Source organism: Ambystoma mexicanum, chromosome 4q (genome assembly GCF_040938575.1).
Source record: "Ambystoma mexicanum isolate Mex_15411 chromosome 4q, UKY_AmexF1_1, whole genome shotgun sequence".
NCBI classification, from domain to species: Eukaryota; Metazoa; Chordata; class Amphibia; order Caudata; family Ambystomatidae; genus Ambystoma; species Ambystoma mexicanum.
Window position 1 is genome coordinate 641,575,392 of NC_090928.1, and position 12,392 is coordinate 641,587,783.

Sequence of the window (12,392 nt, forward strand, 5' to 3'; positions counted from 1 at the left end):
CCACATTACGCATCGTTTGCCCCACATATCGCAGCTGGCAGGGGCACTCGATACAATATATAACTTGGTTGGTTTTGCAATTAAAGACATCGGTCAAGGTCCAAGTTTTTACTCCGAAGTGAAATTGTTGTATGTTTTAAGCGAATTGGCAGACCGAGCATGCCCCACAGGGGTAGTGTCATTTGAGGGGTAGAAGGTTCCAGAGGTTCCCTTGAGTCAATTTTTTAATATACATTGAATGTACCAAATGTTCTCTAAGGTTCCGAGCCCTCTTGAAGGCAAATCTGGGTTTTTGTAGATCAGGCAAATAAAGTCTGGCTATGGGCCAGTATTTGTGAATGATCTTTTTGATTTCAAAAGCATGTTGACCATGAGTTATCACACACGTAATGGGGTCTTCCTCTGTCATAGATGTTCTTGGGGTAAGGAGTGAATCGCGGCATGTGAACCTTGCCCTTTTCAAAGATCTGGACACCAATTTCTTTGGATAGCCTCTTTCGCGGAGTCTGTTGCTTAAGAGACTGGCATCATGGCAGAAGTCATCCACAGAGGTACAGTTTCTTCGGATCCTCAAAAACTGTCCAAATGGTAAGTTCTCTTTGATGTGTTGAGGTGGTCACTATCAAAGTAAGTAAGTAAGTAAGATTGCTGTTCTTCTGTTTTTTCTCCCTTGTTCTCCTCCCTTTTTGCCTGGTCGCGCTCTGAAATACTTGTGTACGAGCGCGATATTAATAAAATATCATTTTATTTAATTTCATTTCAAATGTGACATTTCTGTTCCCTGTTCCCACAGGAGCAGTTCATGTTTCTTTTTGTAAGTCAAGCTACGTGCGTGTGTTTAAATCATCTTTAAATTCAGGCATTTAGTTAATAATGAATGGAGATTTGCCTCATAGATATTTAATTAAAATTGTGATGCTTTGTTGTAGTCCCGCCTGCAGAAGGGATTAATTATTTAAATGTAAAACCTTGCATACACTTTAAATGGAGACAGGTTCTTACTGCAGTCATGGTAGGAACATTTGTATTGCTCATACGAACATGCTTGAAGCAGTTGAAACAAATACTATAATTACCCAGCGAATGCTAGTGCTCAAGAGAAGTTATTAATTAACGTATTAATCATGTCACACCTCTGAGCCTTATAATGTTGGCTTGTACATGTATTTTGACACCCAGATACACCTAAAGCTTCATAAGGGTGGCATTTACCGACAGTAAGTGCAAGACAAGATTAATTAAAACAAATTCTACCTTGATCATTTTAAAACAGATACCCTTCACCGTGGAGCAACATGTGCAACCTTCATCGTGAAGTGGGCTGTTGTGTGCTGGATAGCTTTCCGAGGGGCAATAAACCCCTGCAAAAAGGGGAATGGCACCATTTAGTTAGGTAAAATGTAGGGTAAATGACCCAAAACCCGACTGATAAAAAACCATCCTCAATAGGCCAAATAATCGATGCACCATTTGCAAGGAAAACAAAGTTTTATTACATGCAAAAGTGTCAGACGGTCCCGTAGAACCGAACTAAAACGGAGCTCGCCCCACCCAAAATTAACAGAATTATGCAAGATTACAACATTTTCCGACACTCCCCATTTGCTAAAACCTATACATAATTCTAGTGATCCCCTATAGTCCATTACCCTATTGGTCACACATTATCTAAACACATTCCCCAAAACATGTGACCAACTACATTGTCACTATGAAACTTAAGGATTGATTAACTACCAGGTACACTGTTATTATAATACATTTCTTTTAATAAGTAAAACATTCTTGACCATCACGTGATGTGCACCCCTCTGTTGGATCCTGATCAAAGTGTGAATAGCAAGGTCAACTCTGCTTTGATAATGCAATGGTCCTCCTCATTATACCAGACACTGTGACACCAGCCGTAAGGTCCAGAAGCATCAGTAGAAAAGTTTTGCCTTTTACTACAAATGGAGAAAGGGAAAGCTTTGCTACTGATGCTTCTGGACCTTACTGCTGCCTTCTTTCTGGTGGATCATTCTATCTTAGCTAGCAGGTTATGTGAGAGGTCTTGCCTCTTTAGAGAAGCAGCAAGCTGGTGCTTTCTTTCCTCTCAGATCGCACTTCTAGGTTCTGCCTTGAAGAGGTCATGTCAGGTGGCTATGCCCTGGACTGCAGAGTGCCGCAGGCTTCCTGTTTGTCACCTACACTCTTTCAACTTGATAGGGAGGGTACTTGTTATGCCAACTATGCTGATGACACTCAGTGTCTTTTCCCACTTACTGGGAATTACATCAGACACTGAGGTCATCCAAGCAACTTACAACAAAATTCAATACTGGATGCTGCACAATGGCCTGGCACTGGATAACTCTAAATCGGAGCTTATCATCCGAGACACTAATCTTAAATTGCAGCAACTAGACCAAGGGCCTCATCACGAGTCTGGCGGTAATCGCACTACCACCAAATTTAAGGGCCTGCCAGATCATGGGCTTGGCTGATTTGCCCTCAGCTCTGAGCTGGAGGCAAATCCGCTGCGATTTTGTCAATTTTCGGTGCTATTACCACCGGCTCTAATACAGCCGGCGGTAATAGCATGAAAATTCCCCATTGGGCCCAATGGGGAATGGGGAATTCCTGAATGGGCCCAATGGGGAATGGAAACCAACCGTTCCGCCAAACCTGTGATCCGGCGCTAATAGCGCCGGGGGGTTTTGGCAGTAGGACTAATAGCCCTGGCGGTAATACCACCGGGGTTACTGCCCAACTCGTGATGAGGCCCCAAGCCTACTCTTCTATAACAATTGCTGATTGTGTGCTGCCCACCCTCATGAAAGTGAAGACCTTGGGAGTTACCATCGCTCAACAGCTATCTATGAGGGCTCACATTAACGGTCTAGTGTCCAACTGCTCATACTACATCAAGCTACTGGCTCAACTGAGACCATGGGCCTCATTACGAGTCTGGTGGTAACCTGCCAGTTTTTCCGGCTCGGTTACCGCCGGACTCGTATCATCATTCTGCCTCAGTGATTCCCGGAATTACCGGGGCATTACAACCCCGGTGACCTGGGAATTCCGGAGGTGGAATTCGGTAAATCCCCATTCCCATTGAGTCCTATAGGACTCAATGGGAATGGGGACCATAGAAACACCGGCACCATCTCATGATGGTGCCAGTGTTTCCACCTCCGCCTGCAGGCGGGTGCTGTTAAACCCACCAGGTCAGACCTGGCGGGAATGACACCTCCGCCTGCAGGACTCGAGATTACCCGGTATGGAAACAACGGTGGCGGCGGGTTTAACGCCACCGTTATTTCCATACCGGGACTCGTAATGAGGCCCCATGTCTTGCAATTTCCAGCTATGCCGCCCTACCTAGAGCAATTATAGGCAGTCACTTGGACTACTGTGCTAGTATCTTACTAGGCGTAGGTAAGGGGGAGATCAACTGCCTACAAGTTGTTCAGAACAGCAGAGTCAGAGTAGTAGCTGGCCTGTGAAAAACTGGCCATGTGTCAGCAACTAGGAGATCACTACATTGGCTTTCAATAGCAAAGAGCGTAATGTTTCGTACCATGTGCATTGTGCACTCCTGTCTCCATGACAAAGGTCCTATATATTTGACAGCTCATCTTAAATGGGTTTCTGACAGATGCAGTCTTAAGCCGAACAAAACAGACCTACTGCAATCACCAAAGGCAAAGCTGTCTCTAGTGGAAAAAGGATGCTTCGCATTCTCGACCCCATGCCTTTGGACTGCCCTGCCGCCTGACCTGAAACTCTTCCCTTGTCTGGTTAGCTTCAAGCGGTCTCTGAAAATGACTCTCTTTGAATAAACTCCTGAAATAATTCAATACGTTTCTCTCTTTTTCTTATGTTGGTGTTCTCTCTTGGTTCCCTGATGCTCTGTTTTTATTGTTGTCATGTATGTCCCAGCACTCGCATGCCTCTGGCCTCCTGTCCAGAGCTTTAAAAATAAATTAAATAACTAAAACACACACAGACAGCTCCCCACCCTTGTAGATACATTTATTGGCATCACCTCTGCTCCTCCTGCCCCAAATCACGGTACAGCCTTAGTCACATCTCCCCCTTATATCTATGGGAACCCAGGCACCCATGAATGATGTGATCGGGGCAGCACTCTGATGTCGACATTAGGTACAAAGGGCGCATCCCTACCCTTCCCCCCCTGGACCAAACAATCCTTTCCCAGCTCCTCCAAGATCTGAAGCTTGACTCAATTAACTGTCACCGACACAGTGCGGCTGCCTGTGGCCTTGACATCATAACTTCTCTCTGGGGGGAAAGAAGTGGGGACTCGTCTCGGGATTAACTGGACAGAGCCACAGTCCCACTTTGAGCCTGTTTCTTATACTTTCAGAAATGTATCTTGTAGCATGCCCTGAAATCCGACATGGCGGAACTCATGCTATCTTAGTCCCCACACCGCACCTTTACTGCAACACTTCTTTGACACCATCTCATATACTTACCTATGTTAGCTACCTACTCGCACATCCCTTCAAACAGAACACCGAACAATACCGCTAAATGCAAGCTACATCTCCCTATCTTCAACCTCTGGAACCACAACATGAACACATTGTTGCTCTTTCTTTATGGCTATATGGTGTTTCTAATATGTGGCAAAGCTAACTGCAAAAGGGTGCATGCGCATTCTACCGTGCCCAACGAAAACTGCTAGCACTAAGGCACTGGCTAATATATTTTTCACAGTCTAAATCTCTTCGTCTGACTAGGCCTTGCATCCCAACACTCCCCCCTTTAGTTAATACTACATTAACTAACCCAGCCCCTCTTCTTCTATAATTGTCGACTTTGGGCACCTACACTTTGCACATGTGGTGTAAACCTTCGCCCATCTGAGCATATTCTTCTGGGGTACAAATCATGAAAAACATCCCCCACTCTCCTGCCAAATCTACTCAATGCTCCACGTAATTTTCTGGGGAGTAAGACAGTGTCCCCGAGGGACCAGCTGGTTGTTCTACTTTTACCATCCTGTCCTCTATTTCACCAATCCACTTCTCGGTCTGAGTGTACATGTCTTTTGTGAAGGGAGCAGCTTTACCTGTTGTTATGGACACAGCCATCATCATTGCACTTGTAGGAAGTGTCTTGGAGCAGCACCATAGAGTCATTTGACACGAGTACAAAAACATACAAAAGAAAAGGCTACGATAAGAACCAGCACTTTTACAGCTGTCCAAGACGGAGCCTGTGAAAACATTGAATCCAACCAATCTTCAGCACTCACCCCAACTTCCTTTTCTATGTCAATCTGCAAGTTATGGGGGGCCCCTATGGCATGGGTCAAAGATCCATTGTCCGCATCATAAAGGGGTATGTATATGCAGCAAGAAGATCCTATCTTATTGCACACACACCCTTGCATTGCTGTAAGTAAATCCAGAACATACCAGTTCTGGAAGGTCAACAGACAAAAAAAGCCTGCAATTCTGCTTTAATTGAATTGAGACCCTGCTCTGTCTGGTTTGCTATCTGGAGCCTCTCCCACCTGCAACCACTTTGCATTGGCAGCAGTTTGGATGCCAGGCACAAGGAGGGAAGTGAAATAAATGTCTGTCTTTGTGAACAGGTGGAATTGCTTTGGGATTGCTTTGAACTTGTACGAGGAATCTTGGGACGAATAATTCAACCTCCTTTGTCAGCTGGTTCTTAGAGAGCGGCGAGCATGCAGATGGGGAGGGGGTTCGGTTGCAACTGGGGTGGCATGTTTATGACAGTCAAATGCGAGTCGGGCACTATGAAAATGGCCAAATGCAAGGTGGTGAGCAAACAGACACCACTTCAAGATGTAACGGTTTATTAAGAGGCCACCCTCAGCACAGAGGGTTCCTTCCCTCCCCAAGCAACACAATGAATGGTTAATGTCAGTTCTTTTTATTCAGCCCTATCTCCAAATCATCTCATTCCCTTATATCCCTCCCAGAGGTACCAATGAGCCAAGAACCAGGCCAGTGTACAGGAAATATATGTATGTTTAATTGAATTAGATGTTAAGAAAATCACACTAAAATATCAAACACCACTGTATCCATGGAACAACCCAATTAATGTCTCTCAACATAAATAAATCACACAAGTGGGTGAAAAGAACATAAATCACAATTCTTTACTTTCTACAAATTTCAGTTCAAGAAATAATTAAACTGATCAACAAACAAAAACAATTACAAATGTAGTGCTGTGCAAATTCGATGTGCTTAAAAGGTTAGCCGTAGGGTTTATAGATTGGTACAAATGAATATGGCAATTATGATTTCACCCACACTTTGGTTTAAAATAAACACAGGGTGATTTAGCAGTTTGTTTTCAGTCTGTGTTGGAGAAGTCGGACAGAAAAATTTGAATGATTTGAGAATTTTGGATTTCAGACCCCCCCTTCATTTAAAGGCCTGTGTTGGGGAAGACAGATAGTAAAAATTGGGATGATCTGAGAATTTTGGATTTCAGACCCCCTGCACTTAAAGGCCTGTGTTGGGGAAACTGACAGGTTTGGGATTTTTTAGTTTAGGGCACACGACACCCCTCTTCCTAAAGAAGTCAGGGTCAACAGGACCAAAAGCATAAGAGTTAGGAACATGGCATTTATTACCCATAGTCCTAATTTTGCCCCCCACCAGCATGCCAACTCTCACATTTGGAACATTTTCAGATCAGCCAGAAACCCATCTTAGATGGCCATTAAAGTTCCCTGAATTGCAGGTGCATGAATTCTATATCAGCAAAATCGCCTGAAAATTATCTAAAAAATGAAACCTACATGTAATCAGTATGACATGTGATTTCTGAGAAAAAGGCCTAAGTTATAATAGTCCTTTTAAATTAATAGTAAATCTTCATGTTGGACAAATGGTAGCTCTCCTGCCTCCAGGCCATTTGTTGTCAGTGGGCCAGTGTTTTTTATTAGTCTCTTTGAAGTTGGTTGTTTGAAGATGATTTTAGCTCATAAATACCTGGGATACAGCAGCTAGATCATTTGGCCTGCTCATAACTGCCCTTTCAGAAACACCAAGTCTAGGGAAAGTCTGTTTTCGGTTCTTCTTAGCAGCCACACTTTATTGCAGTTGTAAACAGCTGGGGGGATGTAAAAGCCAGGCTTCCAGTGGGGGAGTTCTTTGTAAAGTTTGCCCAGAGCCCCACCATTTGTTCCTGGCTGAAATGGAAGTAGCTGTCATGGTCATAGGTCATGGTCATCAGGCCGAGAACGCAAAAGGGCCACATTCAAAGGATCAGGCACAGGGTACCCGGATGGACACAGTCCTGGCGCCTTTGGCGCCACGCTCATGAATAACAGTAAGCAAGAACATTTATTTGGGGTAAGAGTGCTTTATTAAGGACATAGCACCTCATTTTGGGTGCAAAGTGCATTTAACATGTGAACTTCTATTCACTAAAGCAGGCCCACATTTACTCTTGGGTGTGGCTTTCGCTATTGGGTTGCCTTGCACGTGCTGACTCTCTCGGAGTGGAAGGGTGTGGCATGGTGTGGCAGGCAAGCCAGGCCTAGTGGGCATGCCCTCGATCGCGGCTATATAAGCTGCTCCGATCCCCGAGGCAGACGCTTCGTGTTATTCTGCACTTCCATGCAGCGTAATGCTCACCGCCGCCTGGGATCAGACTTACCTTTTGAAATCCTGCTTCCTACATTCATACTTACCGCCTGGGGAAATCTGCTCTCACCTGTGCGCATCTTCGCTGATCATGGCATTCATCTTCAAATCCTTCCGGAACGCTGACATCTTCATCTTGGCACCGCAGCTCATCTTCAAATCTTCCGGAACGCTGAAATCTTCATCTTGGCACCGCAGCACGACGCGCTTCATCTGCGACAGCAGCACCTGCAAGGAAAAATGAAAGACAAGGTTAGACACTTAAAAGATATTCAGTGTAAGGTTGCGCTACCACAGAACCTCGCGCTTTTCCTCAAACCATCACTTACCTGCTGTCGGACATTGCAGATTCATCCATCTTCCACCCAGCCGCGTCCTGTGCCCCACAGCTGCTTTTGGGCCACATTTCCACCTATTGGGAAGAAAACAGAAGAGAACCATTATTCAGGAATTGACAACAATATCGGGAGCAATAATACAAAGACATTAAAATGAGAAGAGACAAAGAGAAAACAGAAAGGGAAAGAGATAAGAGAGACACTTACTACCGACCAGGAGAAGCATAGTCGCAGCTGGACTGGACTATTACTTACCGAGTATCAGTGAAGGAACTAGGTCCCATCAACAAGCGCCCCTACGAGAAGTAGCAGGACGGAGAGCTTATCGTCAATAATTAACAGGAGCAGTGTCACCAATTGCTGCTGCTCACAGCTTATCTACAGAGGGAGAGGCCTGATGGGGGTGATCTAATTCCTGGGAGGGCTGCAACCGTGCCACAATGCCTCCGCAGAGAGCAGGTCAGCGTAACAGAACGCAAATCCTCTACGACTCTCTGCCTGGGCATTATGGAAACTTCAGAAACAGACTTATTAGCCCAATTACTGAGGGAATTACGGGCTGAAGTACATGCTTCAAGACTGGAAACCAGTGCATTAAGGAGGGATCATATTGTAACTCAAGAAAGAACTGACGACTTGGCCAGACAGATGCTACAGGCACAAGCAGGACAGGTTTCCTTGCCTGGGAAGACCCATTCTTCCACACCACAGCAATCAACACCGGTTCAGGTGGTTCTTCCAGCGGCGGTGCCCCTACCCCCACCCGAATGCTTCATCAGCGATCCAAACAAGTTTGCCATATTCATGAACCAAAGTCACCTTCATTTCTTATGCAGGATCAGGAGCCTTTCCTAATGATCACGCCAAAGTCGCATTCATACTCTCATATCTAGGAGGCAATGCAGCGGACTGGTCAATACCATTGGTAACGCAAGATGATCCTTTGCTTCGGAACTTTAGGGATTTTCAGCATGCGATGGAGAAATTGTTTGCACGACATACTCAAGGACAAGCTCTGGATAACGAATTGTTGTCACTCAGATAGGGGAATCAAGATCTATTAACCTACATTGCAACCTTCAATCGTCTCATAGCCCAGACCAACTGGCCAGAATAAAAGAGAACTACACTCTTTTATCAAGGGTTACGTGGAGAACTTAAGGATGTGTTGGCTCAAGTTGTGAACCCACCTGAGGGGTGTGCAGACTACATAGACCGGACAGTGCTACTCGATCATAGGTTGCAGAATGGGAAAATGGATTGAGCCAGAACATAGGGACAGTCAGTTTATGTGCGACCCTGTGAGAACCAGACCAAACCACATGAACAGTCGGAACCAATGCAAATCGGTGTATTACAGAGTCCCCATACCAAGGCGGAAAGAGAGAAAAGAAGACAGCAACAGCTCTGCTTATATTGTGGTAAAGCAGGTCACTTCCTCAGTGAATGCCCGGTAAAACCACCCAAGAAAATAGTTGGAGCAATGGACAATAATGACGAAGAAGTAGTAGTACAGGACTCGGGAAACTCCAATGCCCGGCAAGCGCAGGGGTCCACTTGTCGAGCGAGAAAAACGAAAAAGGAATACATGCAGACCTCACCTCTAGTTCTTCCGATACTTTTGGTGAATCACAAGCAACTGTCAAAGATACATGCCTTGGAGGCATACATTGACAGTGGAGCTGTGGGAAACTACATTGACCAAGATCTGGCTATCCGAATAGGCCTCCCTCTCCAACAAAAGCAGAAATTGGAAAACGTCACTGCAGTGGATGGTTCTCAGCTATCATCCGGCCCGGTGACACAATACACCGAGAAAGTCAAGCTTCTGTGTCAGGACGGGCATCAAGAGGACATTAACTTTGATCTCATCGGTGCTCCACAGTTCCAGATGATATTGGGAATGCCTTGGTTGGAGACCCATAATCCTAGGATCGACTGGCGAAAACGAGTTCTGACCTTTTCTCAAGACTGTGCCGACACATGTTACAACAAAGACGTCATCAACCTGAAACTCAAGAAAAGAATCATGCTGGAATCAAAAAATTCGGGCTCCTGGTATGGAACCTATTCTACCCAGGAGGGTTAAATCAGAAACAAAATACACCAATGAATAGGTTCAAGGGTACTCATACATGAAGGGCTCCTACAATTGGTTTGAAAAAATGACTCTTCGAAATTGTTATCATAGAGAAAGATCTCTAGAGAACTTTTTATGTTGTAATTGCATGAGTCAAAAACACAACAACACAATTTACAGAGAGAGAATAGACATCATCAATGGTTTGTTGGACCATAACAGAACATAAACGTAAATGCTTTTAAGCCAACGTTTTGCCCCTGCACAGACCCTATGATTGCCAAATAGATCTCGTGCCCGGAGCCCAAATCCCCTGCAGCCGGATTTACGCTCTAACAGAGCAGGAAAACCAACACTTTAGAACTTACCTGGATCAGTACCTGGCAAACGGTTTCATCCGTCCATCCAAGTCCCCTGCTTCCTCGCCCCTCTTCTTCGTGCCTAAGAAGGAGAGGGACCTAAGAACCTGTATCAACTACAGAACAATCAATCAGATCACAGTAAAATAACGATATTCCTTACCACTTATACCAGAGCTCCTGGATCAGGTGCAACATGCTCAGATTTACACAAAGCTGGATTTACGAAGGGCCTACCATCTTGTGAGAGTCAAAAAAGGAGACGAGATGAAGTCGGCCTTCCACACAAATTTTGGCCTCTTCGAATACCAGGTCATGCCCTTCGGGTTATGTAACGCCCCCGTGGCGTTCAAATTCTTTACGAATGACGTGCTCCGTGAACTGTTGGGCGTTTGCGCCCTTGTCTACATAGATGACATTCTCATGTACTCAAATTCCAAGGAAGAACATGTCGGTCATGTCCGGCAGTCTTAGAGAAGCTTCGACAACACCAGTTGTATGCCAAGCTGGAAAAAGGTTTCTTCCATGTGACCGAGTTCGAATTTCTCGGTTTCATGCTCACACCACAAGGCGTACATATGGACACAGAAGCTGAAGAAGCCTTTCGGAAGCTGAAGCTAGCATTTACCAAAGCACCAGTTCTTTGACACCCTCGACCAGACCTGCCATACATGGTTGAAACAGATGCTTCAAACATAGCAATGGGAGCGGTAATTGGTCCAACGGGACCCTGAAACAGGACAGTTACATCCCGTCGCATTCTGGTCCCGCACATTTTCTGCCCCCGAATTGAACTATGCGTTCACGGATAAGTAATTACTGGCGATTAAAGCAGCATTCAAGCCATGGAGACATTGGGCCTCATTACACGGTAGGCGGTAAGGGTTTACCGGTACCAGTAAGGGCACCGGTACCGGTAAACCTTTACCGGCTTACTACGAGGTCCCTTTGCGGGACCCGACCTTAACGGCTGGTGTAGACCAGCTGTTAAAGTTGGGACCCGCAAAGGGACCTTGTTGCTAATTACGGTACCGCAATTTGCGGTACCATAATTAGCTCCTTCCCCATTCCCATTGAGCCCTATGGGGCAAAAATGGGAATGGGGAAGGGCCATGGAGAAAGGGGGAATTACCGCCCCACCAACCTTGGAATGGGGTGGTAATTCCCCTTTTCTCCATGGTGGTGCCGGTATGGTACCGGCGGCAACCATGGTGCTAATAGCACCATGGTTTACCTCCTACCGTGTAATGAGGCCCATTATCTTCTTGGGGCAAGACACATGGTCACTGTCATCAGGGACCACCGTAACTTACAATACTTGAAGGCAGCCAAAGCACAATCCTTGCGTCAACTTCGTTGGGCTCTCTTTTTCATGGAATACGACTTTATTATCACCTATAGACCTGGAGTATGGAATGGAAAGGCAGACGCATTATCACGCATGAGTGAAGAAGAAGAGGCTTTTACAACATCCAATCCCATGGCCATCATTCCCGAAGAACAAATCCAAACCAAGATCACCGCCACCATGTGTGTATATGACTTAAAAACCAGTTTGCAATCCCAGATGAATCAGTCAACACAAGAAGAATGGGTTTTAAAGGGAGCCCAGTACAACATCGAAAATAACCTACCATATTTTCAAGGATGCTTATATATTCAGGACAAGAAACTTCAAAATCAAATCATCACAAACTACCATGATTCATTAGTGGAAGGACATCCAGGAATAGCCAAAACTCAGGCTAAGATAAATCAAAACTACTGGTGGCCAACTTGGAGAAAAGATATTGCCCAGTTTATTGCAACCTATGGTGTCTGCGCACAACACAAGTCTCAGAAGCAAAATCATGCTGGCTTACTACGTCCCTTGATGGTACCGCCAGCACCTTGGCATACTCTGTCAATGGACTTTATCACGGATCTTCCTCCCTGCAATGGATACAACACCATCTTAGTCATTGTG